This window comes from Pseudophryne corroboree, chromosome 8 (assembly GCF_028390025.1).
Source record: "Pseudophryne corroboree isolate aPseCor3 chromosome 8, aPseCor3.hap2, whole genome shotgun sequence".
NCBI classification, from domain to species: domain Eukaryota; kingdom Metazoa; phylum Chordata; class Amphibia; order Anura; family Myobatrachidae; genus Pseudophryne; species Pseudophryne corroboree.
In genome coordinates this window covers 119,210,767-119,237,977 of record NC_086451.1, presented here as the reverse complement: position 1 = coordinate 119,237,977, position 27,211 = coordinate 119,210,767, and the positions used below count along the sequence as shown (strand labels likewise).

At 44.6% G+C, this 27,211-nt stretch overlaps 1 long non-coding RNA gene across 1 annotated transcript; it reads right to left on the bottom strand.

The window, feature by feature from the left end:
- Window positions 1-19,459: 19,459 nt before the first annotated feature.
- On the bottom strand, window positions 19,460-26,612 carry LOC134947547 (uncharacterized). The gene is made up of 2 exons (XR_010182609.1): window positions 26,526-26,612; window positions 19,460-19,837 (listed from the first exon to the last, which is right to left on the bottom strand). It is a non-coding gene; the product is annotated as an uncharacterized LOC134947547 (long non-coding RNA).
- Between the last annotated feature and the right edge of the window lie 599 nt (window positions 26,613-27,211).

The window sequence follows — 27,211 nt, the reverse complement described above, 5'->3', positions numbered from 1 at the left end:
AGGTTGTGGAAGGGTGCTAGGTTGTGATTGGGAGGGTTAGGCTACAGACCGGAGGGTTGGGTTGCAGGAGGAGTTTAGGATTAGGATGTAAATAGGAGGGTTAGGTTGCAGGAGGGGGTTAGGTTTAGGCTGTGGATGGGAGGGTTAGGCTGCTGACCGGGGGTTAGGTTGCAGGAGGGGGTTAGGGTTAAGCTTTGGATGGGAAGGTTAGGCAGCAGGCCGAAGGGTTAGATTGCAGGAGGGGGTTATGGTTAGGTTGTGAACTGGAGAGTTAGGCTGCTGACTGGATTGTTAGGTTGCAGGAGGGGTTCAGGGTTAGGCTGTGGATGGGAGGGTTAGTTTGCAGGAGTGGGTTAGGGTTCAGCTGTGGATGGGAAGGTTAGGCTGCGGATCACAGGGTTAGGGTGCAGGAGGAGTTTAGGGCAGTGGCATAACTACTGTTGGTGCAGGGAGTGCAGCTGTTATAGGGCCCAGACTGCTTTGAGGGCCCGCTACTCCTCCTGCGCCCAGATACGGAATGCATCCATGGCCCATAGCTCCCCTTCACCCACTGCTAAGAACGGGGGCTGATAGTATAAATAAAACCATTCCCCCAAGGCTGCAGCCACAAGGAGGTTTACAGCAGGGAGGGGGGGTCTACCTGGCCGGCTCCGAGTGCAGCGATTTGTGGGTATTTAGGGGGCAGGGCCTAATGCCAGGAAGTGCCCGCCCCATCAGAGTCCTCTGCTGGAGTCAGGTTGTGCTCACTCCCCCTCCCTCTCTCTCTCCCCTCTCTCTCTCATACACTCTCTCTTACTCCTCTCTTTGACATTGTTTCTCTCTCTCTCCATGATGACACTGTCTCTTTCCCTGATACTGTCTGTCTCCCTCACTCACTTACTCACTCTCTCCTTGACACTGTCTCTCTCTCTGGCTCTGTCTTTCTCCCTCCCTGATAGTCTCTCTACCTATCTCTCTCTCCCTGGCACTTGTTCTGTCCCCTCTCTCTCTACGACACTGTCTCTCTCTCCCCCTGACACTGTCTCTCTCTCCCTCCCCGACACTGTCGCTCTCTCCCTGGCTCTCTCTCTCCCTGATACTCTCTCTCTCTCTCATTCTCTATCTCCCTCTCTCCCTGACACTCTCTCTTACTCTCTCTTGCTCCCCTCTTTCTCTCTCTTTCTCTCACTCCCTTTCTTGCTCTCCCACTCTCTCTCTAGCACACACTCTCTCCAACACTCTCTCTGACACTGTCACTCTCTCTCTCTCACCCTCCCTCTCTCCTCTGATGTCAATCTCTCCCTCTCTCCCTGATACTCTTTCTCTCTCTCTCCTTGACTCTATCCCTTACACCCTCTCTCTCTCTCTCTCTCTCTTCCTCTCTGTCTCTCCCTGACACTCTCATTTACTTTCTCTTGCTCCCCTCTTTCTCTCTCCCTACCTGACGTTGTCTCTCTCTAAGTTCCTCTCGCTCCCCTTCCTCTCTTGCTCCCCCCTTCTCTCTCTGACGCCCTCTTTCTCCAGTACCCTCTCTCTCCCTGAGGCTCTCTCTGTCTCTCTCTTATTCACCTCTCATCCCTTTCTCTCTTTCTCCCTGACACCCCCTCCCTCTCTTTCCCTCTTTTTCCATGAAACCTGTCACAATCCTGACTAATTCTCTCATGGTTTGTGTCTTACCTCTGCCATCTCTCCTGCAATTCTGCACACAAGCTCCAGTCTGTGTTAACTCCTAATCAGTTACCTGTGTGAAAATTCCTCTGTGAGAGTAATCTTTAGGATTGCAATTTTTCAGTGAAGTCTATTCATGCTGTTTTTGCAGAGCACTCTCAGTATTCTGTGTGTTAGCCTCAGAATGAGTCTCCATGGTGTTGACTCCTCCAGCCAATCCACTGACAGTCCAGGGTATAAAGGAGGTGAGTTGAGGTCTCTCCATTCTCAGTTCTTTGTTGTCATTGCAGGTCTGCAGCGCCCTCCATCAGGAGAATACTCGGCTGACATTCTGGTGTTCCTAGTGTCTTTAGCATTGCTTGACTTTTCAGCTATTCTGCTCTGCAGTGCACCTGTGCTCAAGTATCCAGCCGTGTCCCAACTACCCTGCTCTGCAGTGCACCTGTGCTCAAGCATCAAGCTGGCTGTGTCCCGGCTATCCCAGCTCTTAAGTGCACCTGTGCTCAAGCATCAAGCCGTGTCCCAGCTATCCAGCTACCCTGCTCTGCAGAGCACCTGTGCTCAAGCATTAAGCTGTGTCCCAGCTATCCCAGCTACCCTGCTCTGCAGTGCAACTGTGCTCAAGCATCAAGCCGTGTCCCAGCTATCCTGCTCTGCAGTGCACCTGTACTCAAACATCAAGCCATGTACCAGCTATTCAGCTACCCTGCTCTGAAGTGAACCTGTGCTCAAGCATCAAGCTGTGTCACGGCTATCCCAGCTACCAAGCTACCCTGCTCTGCAGTGCACCTGTGCTCAAGCATCAAGCTGTGTCCCAGCTATCCAGATACCCTGCTCTGCAGTGCACCTGTGCTCAAGCATCAAGCTGTGTCCCAGCCATCCCAGCTATCCAGTTGTTTTACTCTGCTGTGCACCTGTGGGCAAGCATCTAGCAGTGTCCCGGCTATCTCATCTATTCAGCCATTTTGCTCTTCCATGCACCTGTGATCAAACATCAAGCCATGTGCCGGCCATCTCAGCTGTTCAGCTAACCTGCTTTGCTGAGCACCAGTGGTCAAGCATCAAGCCATGTCCTGGCTATCTCAGCTATTCATCTACCCAGCTATATTGTGCATCAGTGCTCAAGTATCAAGCTGTACTCCGGGCATCTTAGCTATTCAGCTACCCAGCTACACTGTGCATGTGTGTTCAAGCATTAAGACGTGTTCTGGCTATCTAGATCTCCAGCCACATAACTGTGGTCAAGAACTTTGTATAAGACTATCTCTAGCCACATACCCATGGTCAAGTACTAAATAAAAGATTGTTGTTTATGATTCTTTTTCTCTTTTATCAAATCCTGACTTATTATGACTTATAAACTGGACGCATGGGCATCAAAATGGAGAATGAAGTTCAATATAGACAAATGTAAGGTAATGGACTTCGGTAGCAAGACCAATAATACTACCTACGTACTAAATGTAGAAAAACTAGGGGATTCTGTACTGGAAAAAGATTAAGGCGTTCACATAGATAACAAACTTAGCAGTAGTACCCAAACTAAGAATGCAGAATAATCAACCAAAGTATTAGCATGCAAAAAGCGGGGAACCGATGCTAGGGATAAGTATGTTATACTCCCATTATATAAATCACTAGTAAGGCCACATCTTATTTTTTTTTGTAACTTTAATAATTTTTATTGAGAAATATGCAAACAGCAGGGTACAGAAAGAAGAAGCGGGGGAGGGGATGGGAAGGGGAACAAACACAGGGAAAGTAAAATGGGATATACATAAATACAGTAACATAAAAGATCACATATCGAAATCAATGGAGACATCAGTGAGGCATAATATGTAAAGGGAACACCACTATTACGCGGTATCACTCAAGAAAAACAACAAAGACAAAAGGACAAAAACCAGAGAATAAAATACCATTACTAGGGTATAAATATATGAAAGAGGTATATTAAGATGAGGAAGCTTCATTTAAAGTAAACTGTAAAGGGGAAGTCTTAGTAGAGTGTGGTAGCAATACCGCTCCCTCTCCATCAGTAGTGTATTTGTGCCAAGACCTCCACTTCACAAAGGGAGAAGAGATCGAAGGAGAATAAGGTATATTCTCTGTTTCCATAAGGAAATGAAAGTGTATCTTGTCAAAAAACCTTCATAATCGGAGGGGGCAGATTGTTTCCAAACCTGAGCTACAGTAGCCCTAGTGGCAATAAGAATATGTCCCAGTAAATATCTGACACAACGGAACTTCTGGTGGGTAAATATGTAGCAAAGCCAATAAAGGCTTTGAACTAAGGGACAAGTTTAGGACTTTATTAATCAACTCAAAAACCTCTAGCCAGAATTCTTGTAACTGAGGGCAGTACCAAAAAATGTGAAACAAATGGCCTATTTCTCCACAATTCCGCCAACAGAACTTAGGGCAAGAAGGCCACAAGGTATGCAATCTCTCCGGGGTCAGATATAGCCTATTCAAAAGTTTAATGTGCCTCTCCGTATGGTTCAAACACCTAGACATATGGAAAGCCAAATCATATAAATGTTCCCATTGTGCATCAGACAACACAATATCCAGATCTTTTTCCCCTCGGAGCTGTGCATTAGACTTCCGGGAAAGAATCATCTGAATAAGCACTTTATACCAGAAGGAAATATCCCTCAAAGAGGAGGTTAATGACATACGTGATAAAACGGACTGAGTTATAGGACAGGGAGAGTGTCTAGGTTTGGGTAGACTGTTAAACCAATGTCTAATTTGGAGATATCGATACATTTCCATAGAAGGGAGTGAAAATCGTTCTTGCAGTTGGGAAAATTTTAGTAGGACACCTCCATCAAGAATATCACCTAGGGTTCGGATCTGTCCAGAGGTCCAAGATGAGAGTTTTAAATTAGGAATTTTTTTAACAATTGCATCTAAAGAAAGAGCAGTGTATGGAAACGGGAATCCTGGAAGTTTAGAAGTTAAACTGTCCCATACTCGTAAAGAAGAAACTGTAGAAGGAAGTAAAGATAGTCGGAGTGGCCTCAGGTGCTTAGGGGTACGCAAAAGGTCATCTAGTGGATAGTCAGAGCAGACAGTTTTTTCAAAGGATACCCAAGTGGAAGTAGAGGAAATAGAGGAAGGACACCCCCAATATTTAAGAGATGCTAAGAGACAAGCTTCCTGATAAAAAAAATTTAATCCGGAAGTGAGAGACCACCGTGATTTTTAGATAAGATCACCCTATTACGGGCCAACCTAGGAGGATGAGATTTCCATATAGATTTAGTAAGCAGAAGTTTGCACTTATCCATATATTGTTTTGGAAATGTAAACAGTATAGTTTGAAATAGATACATAACCTTGGGCAATAAAGTAATTTTCAATGCCGCTAATATACCCAGCCATGATATTTCATACGACATCCAAGAAGACGTGAGAGACTGAAGAGCTGCAAGGAGAGGAGGCATATTAATGTCAAAGAGAGAGGAAGTGAAAGGGGAAATCTGAATTCCAAGGTATTGGAGGGACTCAGATCTCCAGTTATAAGGATAGTGAGAACGCAAACTGGTTATAAGAGAATCAGGCAAGTTAATAGGTAGAGCGTCCATCTTTGTAGTATTCAATTTATAAAAAGAAGCATCACTGAAACTAGTTAAAATGTTGTGAAGGTGGGGAAGAGAAGAGGTAGGATGAGAGACAAAGAGAAGTACATCATCTGCAAAGATACATCATTTATGTGAGGTCTCGCCTCTTATCAATCCAAGGAATTTTCTGTCAAATCTAATTTTAGCTGCTAAAGGCTCAATTACTAGCACAAAAATTAAGGGGGAGAGAAGGCATGCTTGACGTGTGCCATTAGAGATAGGGAACGTGTCCGACAGGAAGCCATTACTAAATACCCTAGCAGTAGGGGAGCTGTACAATACTAAAATAGAGGTAAAAATGTCATCACAGAAACCCATTGTAGTCAAAACTGTGCGCATATACATTGTATAGCCGGTTTAACCTATCAAATGCTTTCTCAGCATCAAGAGAAAGTAATAGAAATCCCTCTCCATCAAAAAGAGAGTCAAGCAAATTAAAAACCCTTTGGGTATTGTCTGAGGCTTGCCTGCCGGGCACGAACCTGACTTGGTCTGGGTGTATCAGGGAGGGCACGTAAGCATTTATATGGGATGCTACCAGTTTAGCATAAATTTTGACATCTCCATTCAACAGGGCGATCAGGCGATAATTTGAACATTGGGTTGAGTCCTTCCCTGGTTTGGGAATTGGAACTATTTGTGCTTCCAGCATTTCTGGAGGGAAGGATCCCACGCCCATTACCTCATCGAATAGGGATGTCAAAGTAGAGGAGAGTACAGTATTGAAGGAGACGTCAAAATCATTAGCGAAGCCATCGGGCCCCGGGGCTTTGTGTTTAGGAAAAGATTTAATTATAATTTCTACTTCCTGTGCAGACAGGGGGAGCATTCAAAGTATCCAGCTGAGAAAGAGTGAGAGTAGGGAGATGAAAAGAAGAGAGAAAAGATTGTACAGTCATAGAAGTGGGTTGTGAAGAAGACGAATCAGAACGAAGATTGTATAATTGGGCATAGTAATTTGCGAATTGATTCGCTATATAGGGAGGATTTGCTAATTTAGATCCTGACAAGGAGAGAATATGTTTAATTCTATTTTGCGCCTGTTGGGTGCATAGTTTACGTGCTAGCATCCGCCCCCCACCTGTTACCTGTCAAATAAAATTTCTGCCGAAGTCTATTAAGAGCAGCTTGTGTTTTAACCATAAGTTTTTGTAGTTGACCACGAGCCTCTGAGCGTTCCTTCCGTAGAGCTTTGGTAGGGTGAGATTTATTCTGGTCTTCAAGATCTTTGAGTTTGGTTTCTAAATCGGCCAGTTGTTGCATATTCCGCTTTTCAAGAGTGGCTCCAGCTTTGATAGCCGCTCCTCTGGTTACCACTTTAAAAGCACACCAGAAGTTCAAGATTGAAGTGTCAGAAGGGGAATTTGTTTCAAAATATACAGAGATGGAATCAGATATAATTTTCCTTGCTAAAGGGTCAGTTAATAAATGTGGGGAGAGGCGCCATGGTCTAGGGGAGATGTGAGTATTAGAGATATGCCATCTCCAAAGCAAGGGGTGTGGTCCGACCAAGAGATGGGTAAGATATCTAGAGAACCAGAATGTTGGAGGGTCCATTTATCTCAAAGAACAAGGTCTATACGGGAATAGGAATTATGGACTGGAGAGAAGAATGTATAGTCCCTTCCCGTCAGGTTTTGGATCCTCCACACATTATATAGATCAAATTCCGTGAGGAGATTGCGAAGTGCCAGGGAGGGGCCGATGCGCAATTTGGAGGAGGTGGCAGTGTCTTATCAAAATTTGGATCAACTACTAAATTAAAGTCTCCTAAGGGAATTAACAAACCAGCATGGACCTTCTGGATCAATAAACAGAGCTTCCTTAGAAAACCAACTTGGTTCGAGTTGGGAGCATAATGGGATACAATAGTAACAAGTTTATCCTCTAGTAACCCTGTGAGAATATGGTTTGTGAATGTAATACAAAAGATACAGAATTGCGGAATAAAATGGCTACCCCAATTCTTTTAAAAGGGCCGTTGGTGAAGTAAACCGTTGGGAATCTTTGATCTTTCAATACCAGGGGACCCAATGAAGAGTAATTAGTTTCCTGAAGGGCCACAATATACGCCTTTTGTTTATAAAAAGAGGACAAAGCAAGTCTACGCTTGTTGGGAGAATTTAAACCCTTAACAATTAAAGAAAAAAGTCTAACCGTCATATAGGAAACAGCAAATAGCGAATAAACCAAATTCCCAGGGTGTGTGTGGGGGGGAGAAGACAATCAGGAAAAACAGCAGGGATAGCAAAAAAGAGGCAAAAAGAGAAAAGAAGGAAAAGGAAAAAAGTGGGCAAAAGGGAGAACCCCCCCCCCCCCAAAAAAAAAAAGATCCAGTGTATCGGATCTGCATTGCTACTGTAGTGTAGGGGAAGAAATACAGTAGAGTAGGTGTTGGGGGGGTGGCAACAACATTCCACCCAGGGTCAATCTGGACATAAACACCCTCACAAAGACATGTGAAGGAATAGATAATAATGGTAGCTAATGCAAATATAGAACATTTTAATTATCAGCATAAATCAGCAAATCACACCAAAAAACAAAAACAAACAAACAATCAATGAAATATTATCAGAACTTCAGAGAGAATTAGTGAAAACATTGAAGACACTGACAATATACAAGAACTCAAATACAGGTAGAAACAAAATAGAAACTCACGGATCTCGAAGAAGGTGTTTCGACTGTCTCCGAGAGATATCCAACAAAAACAAAAAAGGCAATCTAACTGAACATAAATATAACAGTAGGGATATCAATCAGGAAGAAAGTCAAGTAGTAGACCATTCAGGTTGAGGCGGAGTACGCCAGACAGGAGTTGCGGGAAGTTTCACCGAAATATCCCAGCCCGCAAGCAATTTCACTCCAGCATCGCAATCAGAGATGACATACGAGGAGTTGTCATAGGTGATAATCAGTTTCACTGGAATTCCCCATCTGTATTGTATAAGCAGAGAAGTCTGGGAAAAGTTGCAGGCCTCCCAAGACGCCAGAGTCCTCCGCATTCCGGGCGGCACGTAAGAGACTTTCCTTGATAGTGAAAAAGTGGACTCTAAGTAGAGTGTCTTTAGGAAAGGGAGACGGCAAGGATCTCGGTTTGGGAAGATGGTGGATCCGGTCAATCAGTAGATCTTTAACGTCTGCCTTTGGTAGAAGCTTACGGAATAGGGACAGTGCGTAATCCAGTAATTCTGAGTTAGATACAGAGTCAGGAATCCTGCATATTTTAATATTATTTCTGCGCAAAAACGGTCCTCTATATCCGCTATTTTATCCTTGAATGCTTCCATTTCGACCTGCTGGTGGTCTTGGGCATTTATAAGGTCATTGTGTGAAGTGACTAAGTCTTAAATTTTGCGTTCAAAATGATCAGTTCTGTCTCCGATAGCGGTCAGGTCCACTTTAACCTCTCGGATAGCAGGAGTTAAATCTTGAGCTAAATCTGACTTAAAAGCCGCTAAGACTTGACAGGCAGTCTTGACTGTTAAAGGGCCAGTAGAGTTAGGGTCAATTCCCGGTACAGAGAGCGAATGAGTCTTCTCCAGCTGGCCAGGGCTAGCAGTGGAGGAGGAGGCCAGTACCCCGGGGGCCACGGGTGAGGATCGTGTCAATTTCTGACTTGGAAAAGAAACAGGCAGGGGTAATGACCCTTTAGACTTCTTAGGCGGCATGATATCAGAGAGAGAGTGCGCACTGGAATGAAAACATTAAAGCACGGAACAATTAGCTTCAGCGGTAGATGATTAAAGTAGATGGAGTAATGTCGGTTCTACGGCAATAGAATATGCTGAGCAGACAGACCATAGGTGGATATGTAAGGCAGTATATCACATCACCCACTCACTGCAGCATGACGCTTCATCACATAATCACATATACCAAGGATATAGACTGCAGGATAAAACATGCAGCACAGTGTAATATTGTAATATTCCCAGCAGAGTGAGGTAATGAGAATGAGTGGTAAAGGGTAGGTAACTCAGGGTAGAGAGCCTCAGTCCAGGTCCTGCCTAAATTCGGGTCTCTGAGTCTGAATGTGAATGGTTCAGGGCTCAAGGCTGCAGGCTGTGCCAGGATCCAAAATGGCCACCTGCTATCTTTAACACTCTGTTGGGCTGAGCTTCACAGTGCACTCACCCAGCTTCTAAGAGAAGGCCCAGCGGTTCCTGCGGCCCACAATCTCAGGGGAGTGCCAGGGTTCCAAGTGGAGATGTATGCAGTGAGCCCTGGATTTCCTGGCTCCGGAAGTCCGGCCCAGGTAAGCTCCAAAATTGAGGCCCCGGCTTCTGGATAGCAACTAGGCCGCAAACCGCGGCGCATCAGAGATGGCTCCCCGTTTCTGTGGCACTCAGGAGGAGCTCCCCGCAGTATGCTGAGGCAGGGAAGAGGGTACACGGGTGGACAGGACTGGCAGCTGGCAGATGAGAGGGGTCAGAAAAGAGGTAAGCTGCGGAGCTCTCCTCACACATGTCCTGTGCCTTTGGTAGCTAGGCCACGCCCACCAATAAGGCCACATCTTGAATACTGTGAACAACTATGGGCACCATACTACAAAAAGGATATCCTGGAACTAGAAAAGGTTCAGAGACGGGCGACCAAATTGATTAATGGGATGGAGATGCTGGAATACGAGGAAAGGCTTGCTAGGCTGGGCATGTTTACAATAGAGATGAGCGGGTTCGGTTTCTCTGAATCCGAACCCGCACGAACTTCATGTTTTTTTCACGGGTCCGAGCAGACTCGGATCCTCCCGCCTTGCTCGGTTAACCCGAGCGCGCCCGAACGTCATCATGACGCTGTCGGATTCTCGCGAGACTCGGATTCTATATAAGGAGCCGCGCGTCGCCGCCATTTTCACACGTGCATTGAGATTGATAGGGAGAGGACGTGGCTGGCGTCCTCTCCATTTAGATTAGGGTTGAGAGAGAGAGAGAGAGAGAGATTGACCTGAGGCTGTGATACTGTAGAAGAGAGTGCAGAGTTTAGTGACTGACGACCACAGTGACCACCAGACAGTGCAGTTGTTTGTTTTATTTAATATATCCGTTCTCTGCCTGAAAAAAACGATACACACAGTGACTCAGTCACATACCATATCTGTGTGCACTGCTCAGCCCAGTGTGCTGCATCAATGTATATATATATCTGACTGTGCTCAGCTCACACAGCTTATAATTGTGGGGGAGACTGGGGAGCACTGCAGTGCCAGTTATAGGTTATAGCAGGAGCCAGGAGTACATAATATTATATTAAAATTAAACAGTGCACACTTTTGCTGCAGGAGTGCCACTGCCAGTGTGACTAGTGACCAGTGACCTGACCACCAGTATATATAATATTAGTAGTATACTATCTCTTTATCAACCAGTCTATATTAGCAGCAGACACAGTACAGTGCGGTAGTTCACGGCTGTGGCTACCTCTGTGTCGGCACTCGTCAGCCCGTCCATAATTGTATATACCACCTAACCGTGGTTTTTTTTTCTTTCTTTATAGTAGTACTAGTTACGAGTATACTATCTCTTTATCAACCAGTCTATATTAGCAGCAGACACAGTACAGTGCGGTAGTTCACGGCTGTGGCTACCTCTGTGTCGGCACTCGGCAGCCCGTCCATAATTGTATATACCACCTAACCGTGGTTTTTTTTTCTTTCTTTATACATACATACTAGTTACGAGTATACTATCTCTTTATCAACCAGTCTATATTAGCAGCAGACACAGTACAGTGCGGTAGTTCACGGCTGTGGCTACCTCTGTGTCGGCACTCGGCAGCCCGTCCATAATTGTATATACCACCTAACCGTGGTTTTTTTTTTCTTTCTTTATACATACATACTAGTTACGAGTATACTATCTCTTTATCAACCAGTCTATATATTAGCAGCAGACACAGTACAGTGCGGTAGTTCACGGCTGTGGCTACCTCTGTGTCGGCACTCGGCAGCCCGTCCATAATTGTATATACCACCTAACCGTGTTTTTTTTTCTTTCTTTATACATACATACTAGTTACGAGTATACTATCTCTTTATCAACCAGTCTATATATTAGCAGCAGACACAGTACAGTGCGGTAGTTCACGGCTGTGGCTACCTCTGTGTCGGCACTCGGCAGCCCGTCCATAATTGTATATACCACCTAACCGTGTTTTTTTTTTCTTTCTTTATACATACATACTAGTTACGAGTATACTATCTCTTTATCAACCAGTCTATATTAGCAGCAGACACAGTACAGTGCGGTAGTTCACGGCTGTGGCTACCTCTGTGTCGGCACTCGGCAGCCCGTCCATAATTGTATATACCACCTAACCGTGGTTTTTTTTTCTTTCTTTATACATACATACTAGTTACGAGTATACTATCTCTTTATCAACCAGTCTATATATTAGCAGCAGACACAGTACAGTGCGGTAGTTCACGGCTGTGGCTACCTCTGTGTCGGCACTCGGCAGCCCGTCCATAATTGTATATACCACCTAACCGTGGTTTTTTTTTCTTTCTTTCTACATACATACTAGTTACGAGTATACTATCTCTTTATCAACCAGTCTATATATTAGCAGCAGACACAGTACAGTGCGGTAGTTCACGGCTGTGGCTACCTCTGTGTCGGCACTCGGCAGCCCGTCCATAATTGTATATACCACCTAACCGTGGGTTTTTTTTCTTTCTTTATACATACATACTAGTTACGAGTATACTATCTCTTTATCAACCAGTCTATATTAGCAGCAGACACAGTACAGTGCGGTAGTTCACGGCTGTGGCTACCTCTGTGTCGGCACTCGGCAGCCCGTCCATAATTGTATATACCACCTAACCGTGGTTTTTTTTTCTTTCTTTATACATACATACTAGTTACGAGTATACTATCTCTTTATCAACCAGTCTATATATTAGCAGCAGACACAGTACAGTGCGGTAGTTCACGGCTGTGGCTACCTCTGTGTCGGCACTCGGCAGCCCGTCCATAATTGTATATACCACCTAACCGTGTTTTTTTTTTCTTTCTTTATACATACATACTAGTTACGAGTATACTATCTCTTTATCAACCAGTCTATATTAGCAGCAGACACAGTACAGTGCGGTAGTTCACGGCTGTGGCTACCTCTGTGTCGGCACTCGGCAGCCCGTCCATAATTGTATATACCACCTAACCGTGGTTTTTTTTTCTTTCTTTATACATACATACTAGTTACGAGTATACTATCTCTTTATCAACCAGTCTATATATTAGCAGCAGACACAGTACAGTGCGGTAGTTCACGGCTGTGGCTACCTCTGTGTCGGCACTCGGCAGCCCGTCCATAATTGTATATACCACCTAACCGTGGATTTTTTTTCTTTCTTTATACATACATACTAGTTACGAGTATACTATCTCTTTATCAACCAGTCTATATATTAGCAGCAGACACAGTACAGTGCGGTAGTTCACGGCTGTGGCTACCTCTGTGTCGGCACTCGGCAGCCCGTCCATAATTGTATATACCACCTAACCGTGGTTTTTTTTTCTTTCTTTATACATACATACTAGTTACGAGTATACTATCTCTTTATCAACCAGTCTATATTAGCAGCAGACACAGTACAGTGCGGTAGTTCACGGCTGTGGCTACCTCTGTGTCGGCACTCGGCAGCCCGTCCATAATTGTATATACCACCTAACCGTGGTTTTTTTTTCTTTCTTCTTTATACATACATAGTTACATAGACATCTCTTTATCAACCAGTCTATATTAGCAGCAGACACAGTACAGTACGGTAGTTCACGGCTGTGGCTACCTCTGTGTCTGCACTCGGCAGGCAGTCCGTCCATAATTGTATACCACCTAACCGTGGTTTTTTTTTCTTTCTTCTTTATACATACATAGTTACATAGACATCTCTTTATCAACCAGTCTATATTAGCAGCAGACACAGTACAGTACGGTAGTTCACGGCTGTGGCTACCTCTGTGTCTGCACTCGGCAGGCAGTCCATAATTGTATACTAGTATCCATCTCCATTGTTTACCTGAGGTGCCTTTTAGTTGTGCCTATTAAAATATGGAGAACAAAAATGTTGAGGTTCCAAAATTAGGGAAAGATCAAGATCCACTTCCACCTCGTGCTGAAGCTGCTGCCACTAGTCATGGCCGAGACGATGAAATGCCAGCAACGTCGTCTGCCAAGGCCGATGCCCAATGTCATAGTACAGAGCATGTCAAATCCAAAACACCAAATATCAGAAAAAAAAGGACTCCAAAACCTAAAATAAAATTGTCGGAGGAGAAGCGTTAACTTGCCAATATGCCATTTACGACACGGAGTGGCAAGGAACGGCTGAGGCCCTGGCCTATGTTCATGGCTAGTGGTTCAGCTTCACATGAGGATGGAAGCACTCAGCCTCTCGCTAGAAAAATGAAAAGACTCAAGCTGGCAAAAGCAGCACAGCAAAGAACTGTGCATTCTTCGAAATCCCAAATCCACAAGGAGAGTCCAATTGTGTCGGTTGCGATGCCTGACCTTCCCAACACTGGACGTGAAGAGCATGCGCCTTCCACCATTTGCACGCCCCCTGCAAGTGCTGGAAGGAGCACCCGCAGTCCAGTTCCTGATAGTCAGATTGAAGATGTCAGTGTTGAAGTACACCAGGATGAGGAGGATATGGGTGTTGCTGGCGCTGGGGAGGAAATTGACCAGGAGGATTCTGATGGTGAGGTGGTTTGTTTAAGTCAGGCACCCGGGGAGACACCTGTTGTCCGTGGGAGGAATATGGCCGTTGACATGCCAGGTGAAAATACCAAAAAAATCAGCTCTTCGGTGTGGAGGTATTTCACCAGAAATGCGGACAACAGGTGTCAAGCCGTGTGTTCCCTTTGTCAAGCTGTAATAAGTAGGGGTAAGGACGTTAACCACCTCGGAACATCCTCCCTTATACGTCACCTGCAGCGCATTCATAATAAGTCAGTGACAAGTTCAAAAACTTTGGGTGACAGCGGAAGCAGTCCACTGACCAGTAAATCCCTTCCTCTTGTAACCAAGCTCACGCAAACCACCCCACCAACTCCCTCAGTGTCAATTTCCTCCTTCCCCAGGAATGCCAATAGTCCTGCAGGCCATGTCACTGGCAATTCTGACGATTCCTCTCCTGCCTGGGATTCCTCCGATGCATCCTTGCGTGTAACGCCTACTGCTGCTGGCGCTGCTGTTGTTGCTGCTGGGAGTCGATGGTCATCCCAGAGGGGAAGTCGTAAGCCCACTTGTACTACTTCCAGTAAGCAATTGACTGTTCAACAGTCCTTTGCGAGGAAGATGAAATATCACAGCAGTCATCCTGCTGCAAAGCGGATAACTGAGGCCTTGACAACTATGTTGGTGTTAGACGTGCGTCCGGTATCCGCCGTTAGTTCACAGGGAACTAGACAATTTATTGAGGCAGTGTGCCCCCGTTACCAAATACCATCTAGGTTCCACTTCTCTAGGCAGGCGATACCGAGAATGTACACGGACGTCAGAAAAAGACTCACCAGTGTCCTAAAAAATGCAGTTGTACCCAATGTCCACTTAACCACGGACATGTGAACAAGTGGAGCAGGGCAGGGTCAGGACTATATGACTGTGACAGCCCACTGGGTAGATGTATGGACTCCCGCCGCAAGAACAGCAGCGGCGGCACCAGTAGCAGCATCTCGCAAACGCCAACTCTTTCCTAGGCAGGCTACGCTTTGTATCACCGCTTTCCAGAATACGCACACAGCTGAAAACCTCTTACGGCAACTGAGGAAGATCATCGCAGAATGGCTTACCCCAATTGGACTCTCCTGTGGATTTGTGGCATCGGACAACGCCAGCAATATTGTGTGTGCATTAAATATGGGCAAATTCCAGCACGTCCCATGTTTTGCACATACCTTGAATTTGGTGGTGCAGAATTTTTAAAAAACGACAGGGGCGTGCAAGAGATGCTGTCGGTGGCCAGAAGAATTGCGGGACACTTTCGGCGTACAGGCACCACGTACAGAAGACTGGAGCACCACCAAAAACTACTGAACCTGCCCTGCCATCATCTGAAGCAAGAAGTGGTAACGAGGTGGAATTCAACCCTCTATATGCTTCAGAGGTTGGAGGAGCAGCAAAAGGCCATTCAAGCCTATACAATTGAGCACGATATAGTAGGTGGAATGCACCTGTCTCAGGCGCAGTGGAGAATGATTTCAACGTTGTGCAAGGTTCTGATGCCCTTTGAACTTGCCACACGTGAAGTCAGTTCAGACACTGCCAGCCTGAGTCAGGTCATTCCCCTCATCAGGCTTTTGCAGAAGAAGCTGGAGACATTGAAGGAGGAGCTAACACGGAGCGATTCCGCTAGGCATGTGGGACTTGTGGATGGAGCCCTTAATTCGCTTAACAAGGATTCACGGGTGGTCAATCTGTTGAAATCAGAGCACTACATTTTGGCCACCGTGCTCGATCCTAGATTTAAAGCCTACCTTGGATCTCTCTTTCCGGCAGACACAAGTCTGCTGGGGTTGAAAGACCTGCTGGTGACAAAATTGTCAAGTCAAGCGGAACGCGACCTGTCAACATCTCCTCCTTCACATTCTCCCGCAACTGGGGGTGCGAGGAAAAGGCTCAGAATTCCGAGCCCACCCGCTGGCGGTGATGCAGGGCAGTCTGGAGCGACTGCTGATGCTGACATCTGGTCCGGACTGAAGGACCTGACAACGATTACGGACATGTCGTCTACTGTCACTGCATATGATTCTCTCAACATTGATAGAATGGTGGAGGATTATATGAGTGACCGCATCCAAGTAGGCACGTCACACAGTCCGTACTTATACTGGCAGGAAAAAGAGGCAATTTGGAGGCCCTTGCACAAACTGGCTTTATTCTACCTAAGTTGCCCTCCCACAAGTGTGTACTCCGAAAGAGTGTTTAGTGCCGCCGCTCACCTTGTCAGCAATCGGCGTACGAGGTTACATCCAGAAAATGTGGAGAAGATGATGTTCATTAAAATGAATTATAATCAATTCCTCCGCGGAGACATTGACCAGCAGCAATTGCCTCCACAAAGTACACAGGGTGCTGAGATGGTGGATTCCAGTGGGGACGAATTGATAATCTGTGAGGAGGGGGATGTACACGGTGATATATCGGAGGGTGATGATGAGGTGGACATCTTGCCTCTGTAGAGCCAGTTTGTGCAAGGAGAGATTAATTGCTTCTTTTTTGGGGGGGTCCAAACCAACCCGTCATATCAGTCACAGTCGTGTGGCAGACCCTGTCACTGAAATGATGGGTTGGTTAAAGTGTGCATGTCCTGTTTTGTTTATACAACATAAGGGTGGGTGGGAGGGCCCATGGACAATTCCATCTTGCACCTCTTTTTTCTTTTCTTTTTCTTTGCATCATGTGCTGATTGGGGAGGGTTTTTTGGAAGGGACATCCTGCGTGACACTGCAGTGCCACTCCTAAATGGGCCCGGTGTTTGTGTCGGCCACTAGGGTCGCTAATCTTACTCACACAGTCAGCTACCTCATTGCGCCTCTTTTTTTCTTTGCGTCATGTGCTGTTTGGGGAGGGTTTTTTGGAAGGGACATCCTGCGTGACACTGCAGTGCCACTCCTAGATGGGCCCGGTGTTTGTGTCGGCCACTAGGGTCGCTAATCTTACTCACACAGCTACCTCATTGCGCCTCTTTTTTTCTTTGCGTCATGTGCTGTTTGGGGAGGGTTTTTTGGAAGGGACATCCTGCGTGACACTGCAGTGCCACTCCTAGATGGGCCCGGTGTTTGTGTCGGTCACTAGGGTCGCTAATCTTACTCACACAGCTACCTCATTGCGCCTCTTTTTTTCTTTGCGTCATGTGCTGTTTGGGGAGGGTTTTTTGGAAGGGCCATCCTGCGTGACACTGCAGTGCCACTCCTAGATGGGCCCGGTGTTTGTGTCGGCCACTAGGGTCGCTAATCTTACTCACACAGCTACCTCATTGGGCCTCTTTTTTTCTTTGCGTCATGTGCTGTTTGGGGAGGGTTTTTTGGAAGGGACATCCTGCGTGACACTGCAGTGCCACTCCTAGATGGGCCCGGTGTTTGTGTCGGCCACTAGGGTCGCTTATCTTACTCACACAGCGACCTCGGTGCAAATTTTAGGACTAAAAATAATATTGTGAGGTGTGAGGTATTCAGAATAGACTGAAAATGAGTGTAAATTATGGTTTTTGAGGTTAATAATACTTTGGGATCAAAATGACCCCCAAATTCTATGATTTAAGCTGTTTTTTAGTGTTTTTTGAAAAAAACACCCGAATCCAAAACACACCCGAATCCGACAAAAAAAATTCGGTGAGGTTTTGCCAAAACGCGTTCGAACCCAAAACACGGCCGCGGAACCGAACCCAAAACCAAAACACAAAACCCGAAAAATTTCAGGCGCTCATCTCTAGTTTACAATGGAAAAAAGGAGATCAAGAGGGGACATGATTAACATTTACAAATATATAAGGGGACAATACACAAAGCTAGCGGTGATTTGTTTTGGTAAAATAAACACAAAGGACACGTGGACACCCAATTAGGTTAGCGGAGAGGAGATTTCGAACACAGAGACGGAAAGTTTTCTTCACAGTAAGGACAAGAGGTATTTGGAATTCACTGCCTGGGAGAGTAGTAATGGTGGACTCTGTCATTGCTTTTAAGAATGGGCTAGATAAATTCCTATTGGGTAAGGATATACAGGGTTATGGTGGATAAATCATGCACAATAGTAAAAAACAAACAAAAAACAAACAAACAAGGAATAGACATATCGGCTAAATATTCACCATAGTTAAATTTAGTCTTAAAAATATTACAGTGTAGGAGATCACTCATTACAGTATAGGAGATCACTCAATGGACAACATTACAGTGTAGGAGATCACTCGATGCAAAAATTGTCCTTTTTCAACCTCAGAAACTATGTAACTATGTAACTATATGCGGAGAAGTAACATTAAACCTCTTTTTCTCCAAGGCTTCAGCATCCATTTCCTGGTACAAACCCTAGTTCGTATCCAACAGATTCTCAAAGTCGGACAAAACCCCTTCTCTCTCTCCCTGTCGTCCCCTCTCTTTTCTCTCTCTCTCTGTATATATATATATAGATATATATATCTGTCCCCCTGACACGGTTTTGGTTTCTCACTACCCTCACTCTATCTTTCCTGCTCCCCTAAGGGGCACTGTAAAGTCAATGGCATGGTTGCAGGCCCTTTCAAGATGTTGCTATGGGGCCCAAGTTCTAGTTATGCCTCTGAGTTAGGGTTAGGCTGTGGATGGGAGAGCTAGGCTGTGGACCAGAGGGTTAGGTTGCAGGGGGGGGTTTAGGGTCAAGCTGAGGATGGGGAGGTTAGACTGTGGACCTGAGAGTTAGGTTGCAGCAGGGGGTTAGGGTTAAGCTGTGGATGGGAGGGTTAGGCTGCGCACCAGAGGGTTAGGTTGCAGGAGGGGGTTAGGATTAGGATGCGGATGGGAGGGTTAGTCTGCAGACCAGAGGGATACTTTTTTAGGAGGGGGTTAGGTTTAGACTGCGGACCAGAGGGTTAGGTTGCAGGAGGGGTTTAGAGTTAGGCTGCAGATGGGAAGTATAGGGTTAATCTGGGGGGAGGTAAGGCTCTAGGGAGAGTTTAGGATTAGACTGTAGGGGAGGTTAGGGTTGGGCACTAGAGGGAAGATTAGGGGTAGCTATTGGGGATAGGGGAGACATACTTTCCGCAATACAAGAGCTCTGACACGGAAGTGATGGTCACATGACCGCCAGGCTGCAACCATCAGGAGCAGGTAAGTCACCACTGGGCCACCAGGGACGATATGTGCACATTGTAACATGTTCACATTTTATCGTTGTCTGCATGATGTCAACATGGTTAATGTTGATATTATGATTATGTCGACATTCAATTGCCAACATGATGAATGTCAACATTATGATTATTGATACCACACTCTCTGAAACTGCTTCCCACATTTTAACTGGGCATCTTTCCAATAAAATCAAAGAAAAAAATAAATTAGAACCTGAAACCAATGAAACTCAGTTAGAAATAATAATAATAATAATAATAATAATAATAAACAGCAATCATGATGTGTGCATAAAAACTAAAACCATACAAAAACACACATTCACTGAATCAATGAAATAATCAATAGACCATTTTTATTTTTGCTTAATACAGGGCTACAATAAATCGTGAAACCTTTTGAATGATGAATTGCAATAGTATGAGCATTTCCTATAACAATTTTCAGTGCAAATTCCAACTTTGAATGCAGTCTTATTATGTGCAGTAAGCTCACATTCCTCCTGATGTTTCATGCTTGAGTCTTTTCCGCAGCCAGAGTTAAACAGCAAACACAAATCTACAAACCTTTTGTACAAGTTTCTTTTTTACTGAAGATATGATTTGAAGATTGTTTTGGATCAAAGATCTGTGTTTGTATGTTGATTTTCAATTAAATGATTAAGATCATGTTGGCATTTTGAGATTTTTCTCTGGCAAAATAAGAGAACTGCACCTATTTCAGAGAAAAAAATGACATTGGTTAAAAATTACATCTTGGCTATATTATATGCAGATATTTTTATTTGAGATGGGAGAACAGGTTGATGACTAATGGTAGATTAGGATGCAGAGGGATCATTTTGTGACTTCTGCCGAAAGGGCAGCAAACAATTACGCAGTTTAGCTGCAGGAGCTGTAATGATGGGGGAGATATATCAAAGCTTGCAGAGATAAAGTGGAGCGAGAAAAAGTACTTCTAACCAATAAGCTTCTGTCATTTTACAGGCTGTTTGAAAAATGACCAATGCTCCTTGGCTGGTACTTTATCTTTCTCCAAGCTTTCATGAACTCCCCCATTACAGCTCCTGCGGCTTTATGACTGTCATAATAATTTTGTTGACTTGGGGGGTGATTCAGTAAGGGGCGATCCTGCATTTTCCCAATGGTCGGGTCCTGCGCGTGTAAAGAACAAGTCCTGCAATCTCAGAGCAGGTATGTGAGTACTTCTGCCTGATTGACAGGCAGAGGCTTTCGCGGGGAGGGGCCGGATGGCTGGCGTTTGGGAAAACGGGAGCATATTCCCCACATTTTCCTGGAGTAGCGAGGCCAAGGACAGCATTATGGATGCAGTTTCCTGGCCACCTGCAACGACAAGCCTGCGACGACAAGCCTGAGTAAGCTCAGGCTTACTCAGCCATCCATCACAGATGAACATCGCGACCAATGGTCACGATGTTCATCTCATATGTGATCGCACCGCAAATGCAGGGAGGAGGTGGTATGCATATCCTCCTGCATTTGCATTGCTAAGGCTTGTAATCACAAGGCTGCTGCAAACAGCTTTGCAATTGCAATCCTTCGTGAACTAGTCCCTTGGTTTGAAAATGACCAAACCACATGAGAATATTCTCTCAATGAATAAAGCCTTTATTATGGTATATTCCAAGCAAGACAACAACATTATGGGGGAGATTTGTCAAAGTTTGAAGAGAGATAAAGTGGATAGAGACAAAGTACCAACCAATCAGCTTTGGTCATTTTCAAACACAACCTTAAAATGCCAATTAGAAGCTGATTGGCTGGTACTTTATCTCTCTACATGTTATCTCTCTCTCTCTCCAAGGATAGACACATCTCCCCCTGAGTGTTACAGTGTTTGTTGTTCAGGAATCATAGGCCCTTATATTGAAAATGACAGGATGAGGAAGATATTCTGACATTAAATGGAAAGCTTGGTACATTGAATCGCAACATTATTCAGACTAAAGCCTCATATTGGGGCTGATTCTTAGTTAGAAGCATCAGTAGCTATTTCTCCATCTGGCCACGGATGGCTGCTTACTACATTATGGTAATGCGAGAATCCATGTGATGGCATGTGGAAGCCTACCTCGTCCAATGCTCTTAGGTCTGCTGCCGCACAGACTTAAGGGCCCTACACATTAGGCGATAACACTGAAAGATATGAATGATCTCGAGATATTGCTCATATCTGTAAGTGTGTATACACCAACAATGAACGATGCACGGCCCTGCGCTAGTTCATCGTTGGTGCCGGATCGTTTACACATGCAAGCCAATATGGACAATCTCGTCAATATTAGCTTGCACTGCTATGGAGCTGGGTGACGGGGAGAGTGAAGAAACTTCACTCCTCCCGTCACTCCCCCCCCCCCCCCATCCCCACACACACACATGCACCTCGGCGACACATGTCCCAATGTGATGTGTAGGGCCTACCTCCCCCATGTTGGGTACAAAAGATCCAGCAGAAATAGACGTCCCATCTGTGCCCGCATGCTGTGAATCAGTATGGAAATCGTCCGACACTCCCATGAGACAGAAGAGTTGCAAAAAAATCACATGGTCAGCACCGACTCACTGCGCATTTTTATGGATATTGCGATCAGCAGGCAAATCAATCCATACACATTAGCAATCTCCGTCCGTATACTGATACCGTACCCAGTGCATGCACAGAAGCCGATCTCTTTCTTTGGAGCATGCTAAAATCTGCTTAATCCATGCGACTTGCATGCTGAATCACCCCCGTTATATGCAGTTTGTAAGTATCAGTAAGAGTATGCCATATTTTCTTACATTTTACTTACATTTTTCAGCCTAAAAATTAGCAACATAAATAATGTGAAAGCCACAATCACACACAAACCAGGAATGACTGATAGTGAAAAATTGCTACAATTATTGCTCATGGGATATTCATGGGATCATTTCTGAGTTGGGTTTGCTGGAGGCCAGTGTCAAGGTTACTAAATGGAATATTATTCTCTCCAGAATCCATTATTATATATACAATCTTATATAAAAAATAAATCGTCTTTACAAATGTAGAAATATAAATGATTCATTAAAACATATTAAATGTTAACCTACAGTATAGGTTTTAACTCATATTCTAATAGAGAAAATAGCACAGAGGACATGTCTGACTTGCTCTACTGGCAATAGAATAGAAAGGTGGTGTTGTTTATATTTACCATTCAATAGCTTGTTCTCTCTATTACTAAGCTGTATTAGAAAAAATACAGTTAGATTCTGGTTGCTATGGCTGGATGCCACTGCCTATTCCACAAATACACTTGTAGATAGGTTTTCAGTAGTAATCCCTAGGACTTTAGAGGTCGTGCAAGAAATGAGGTCATTGTGTTTGTCAGGTACAGATGAGTCCTCATACACCATACTCTCTGAGAGGAGAAGCAAACATTACTTTTCTTTACATTTTGCGACTTATACCCATCGCTGACACAGCAAGTACCTTCTCGCAGTGTGCTAGAGATGCTGGCCTGTGACATTAACTGCATGGGAATTGGTTTTATATACATGTACAAAGTCTCAGATTAATGCTGGCCATACACTAGGATGACCAGCATCCGATCCGATTCCTGTCACGATTTCCCTTCAATTCACCTGGGAGCTCTGGACACACGATTTGTGTTTTTTTTGGACACATGATGTGCATACGATGAAGCATACGATCTATCGAGCGATCATATGCCTCACAAAAAGCATGTGATGACCTTGAAAAAAATGCCACTCAAAATGACGTTTGTTCCATCGAACGATGCATCGTATGTGCATTAAACATGGTACAATGTCCACACGATTACGATGGATAATATGGGCTGCACGTATGATCAGAGGATGCAACATTTGACCCATGGGACCGAGCATTGCATCGTAATCATACCCAAAAACATGCACAAAGGGGGTAATTCCAAGTTGATCGCAGCAGGATTTTTGTTAGCAATTGGGCAAAACCATGTGCACTGCAGGGGAGGCAGATATAACATGTGCAGAAAGAGTTAGATTTGGGTGGGTTATTTTATTTCTGTGCAGGGTAAATACTGGCTGCTTTATTTTTACACTGCAAATTAGATTGCAGATTGAACACACCACACCCAAATCTAACTCTCTCTGCACATGTTATATCTGCCTCCCCTGCAGTGCACATGGTTTTGCCCAATTGCTAACAAAAATCCTGCTGCGATCAACTTGGAATTACCCCCAATGTGCACACAATGCACTGACCAACACGTTGAAATCGTAATTCGTACACGATATCGTCCTAGTATATGGCCAGCTTAAGCACAATGGAAAAGCCACACCCACTCATATCAGAGCAGATTCCAACTCAGTCGCACACAGATGTACAAATGTCACACATGAAATTGATTGGTGTAATACAGCAATGTAGATTTTCACTCCAAGTTGTCTTATTTATGCAAAAGATGCACATTTTGGACGAGGAAGTTGCTCAACGCGGCTGAGTGACCAGGAACCTGGCACGCCGGAAGGGGCCATTGGGCACAGCTGAAACCACAGTATATAAGCACATGCCTGTAACACTATAAAATAATAAAATACTTTAATATAAAGGATCTTTCAATTATTTGACAATAAATTATACATAACTACTTCAACATGGCAAATAGTGTATATTATTCTCAAATTAGAAGAAAAGTATTGATTCATCCAGCCAACATAATGAGTTTCACTGTAGCCACAAAGGCACTTCATAGTAGCCACATTAAAGGGTTTTCATCAGTCTGATAGTCATCAATAAGGTAATATGAGAAAAAACACGACCCACAAAAGCTTAAATAAAAGAAAATAGTCTTCCATGTTGAAAATAGAACAGCAAGAAAACAGCCGTTGCTTCTGTTTTGGTGCCATCTGCTGTAAAACAGAGTAAGTATCTGTTCCAGAAAATCCTGGTAATCAAGGTTCACCAAGAAAATAAAAATATAACCAGGTCAGATTTTCACAAGCAAAAAAAAACAAGACTATTCTGGGGCGGTAGGGAAACATAAAAAGAAAGAATAGCAATGTCCCTTGAGAAAATACACCCGTGATAATGTTAAAACAGCTTGGAGAGACTTTAATCATATCCCTTTTAAAGTCACACCCAGGGCCCCATCACTGCAAACGTCCTCTTTGCCCTTCCAGAGTTGCTGCAGGATTCCTCCCTTTCTCCACTATCACCAGGAAATGAAATCTCCAGTCCAGGTTTTACATTCCACCTCTTAATAAATCCTTGTGACACCAACTATCATACATGGAAGAGTGATGATCTGGGGCTCCTCTGCTGCCCAACTTGGCTGCATGCACAAAGTGACTGACACCCTGAATCAAAAGGGCTACTACAGCATTTTGCAGTGCCATGCAATACCCTCTGCTCTACTCCTAATTGGTCAAGGGTTCATCTTACAACATGACAATGACCTAAATCATACCTGTAGGCTATTTCAGAACTGCCATCGTGGTAAAAGAATAGACGTAGGCTTAAAGTCATGGAATGGCCAATACAGCTGGCTTAGGTTGCACTGGACAGAAGGGTGAAAGCAAAGCAGCCCATAAGTGCAACACATTTGTGGGAACTTCTGCTTCAGTGTTGTGATAAACTTCATGAATAATATTTGATTTCCATTATAGAAAGAATGCCATGAGTGGATTTGGCGGTTATGTCTACAATAGGTGGCTTCTTTATCTCCAATTATTTATTTGTTCTATGCTTTAGCTTTAAGGGGGTACTCACGGAGCGATATTCTAAGCAATCTGACTAGATTGCTTAGAATATCGGCATGATCGCTCCGTGTGTAGCCCCCTCAGCGATAGCGATGCGCGGCCCCGCACATCGCTATCGCTGCTGCTAGATTGGCCTGCATGCAGGCCAATCTAGCGGGTCGCTCACTTCACCCGCTGGGTGAAATGAGCAGCCCCCCGTCTCCCCCCGCACGCTCAGCACAGATCGCGCTGTGCTGAGCGGCGGGAGAGATGTGTGCTGAGCGGTTCGCTCAGCACACATCTCTCCTGCATCGGCCCGTGGGTACTGGGCTTAAGAGTATCAAACTGCATACATTTCAAACAAAATTGAGGGTGTTCTTAAACTTTTAACCAGCAATATATAAGATTAGATAGATAGATAGATAGATAGATAGATAGATAGATAGATAGATAGATAGATAGATAGATAGATAGATAGATATGTGTTCTCATAAACTATTGCTGCAGTAGCACCAAATGCTCATTCTCGGAGCACCAGATCCATATATGCCGACATCATGGCTACTCTCTCTGGGAGAGAGCAGCCAGGTCGGCTCAGTAGGGGGATGGAGCAGAGCTATTACGTGCAGAGGGGGCGGGGTGGAGGAGGAAAGGGTTGGGTGGAGGTGGAATGGGGGTGGTGATATCGCGTTAGATCATTTAAGCCACGCCCCCAGCTCTGTAATGCCGCTAATACCGGTAGCAGGGGGCGTGGCTATGATAACGCGATTCAGCAAGAATCGGGTCATCGACTGCCCGGACCTCCCACTTTACTCACAAAGTGGGCGGCGGGCAGGGGGGACCTGAAAAATTGGAAGACTTGCCTGCTCTTCCAGGGGTCCGGGAGAGTCACCCAATGTGACTCTGCTAGCACCAGGTGTCTTCTTTGCCCAAAAATGCATCTCAGTTGGATACGCCAGGAGACTGCACTGATTAAATTGATATGTGATATTTGTATATACCTGGTTCACTCACACCAGGAATCTTGCGCTGCATGGCAGATTGAGTCTAGGTGTATAATACCCCTTTTATACCGCCTGATGCGGGTCGCACCCGAGAGCCTAACACGGGAGCTTCCCGGCTGCGACCTGCCTTAGGCCCCTTTCCGCCGCTGTTTCCAACCCGGCATATAGCCGGGTTGGTGATGTCAGCGGTGACATGGCGGGGGCGGCATTTAGAAATCACATGATCTTCAAGTCCGCCCATCCACACAGAGTGAACGGGAAACGGGTCGCATCGACCAGGCTTCCCGTTTACACAGCACAGCAAGCCGGGTTAAACATGTGTTCAATCCTGCAAGCTACCCGAGTTGAAATACCAGGTTGCTCGACCCTGATTATTCCAACTGGGCCCTTTTACACCGCACAGCAACACAGGTTATGCGTGCTCATGTGCAATAACCCGTGTTTAAAGCTGGCGGTGTAAAAGGGGTATAATTAAGGACACATCTGTATATATAAGATGTATTGTGCACTTTTGTAGCGTACAATATTTCTCACAACTTGTGCTGGATTAAAATGTAGTGATATGTTTAACATAACCTATGATAACTATACAGATGTTTTACTAATTACTTTACAAACTGTTTAACAAAATGTTTTAGCAGTACAAAACAGTTTCGCAAAAATAAGACCGACCTGACCCACTCTCAATAACAAAGGTCGCCATTCTGAGTCTCTATCCAGAGGCTTTCTTTCATTTCTTTCTTTCTTTTTTGTTAATGGTTGACGCACACAAAAACAAATCTCAGTTTTTGTTATTTGTTGTCATTTGGCGCCCTCCAGTGGCATTGTGTAGAGCAGTTTTTGGTAATACGACATATGCAGTTTCTTGTGTTGCACTGCCACACCATGGTAGAATGCAAACTTACTAAAACAATTGGAAATTATGTAGGAAATTGTTATGTTAGATATGTGACAGTAATAAAGAATTTGAAATTATCATCCTAATTTGTCCAAAATTAAAATCACAGCTACAGTGTAGATTGACACAGAAATTTCCCAAAAAAATCTCTTCAATAAAAGTGTCTGATTTATTGAGAATAACGAGAAACAGACAAACAAGATGACATTAAATTAAGTTTTAACAAGAGATAAAGTGAAGACGGATATAGACGGATATAGAGTGATAAATGACCAGCCAATCAGCTTCCTAACTGCCATGTCACAGGTTGTGTTTGAAAAATGATAGGAGCTGGTCATTTATCACTCTTTATCTGTCTCCACTCTATCTCTTGTTGAAACAATACAATTGGGCCAATGTTACAGACACTGATATTACACCCTCAGCTCATTAGGAATAGCCAATGACAATGTTAGCCAAC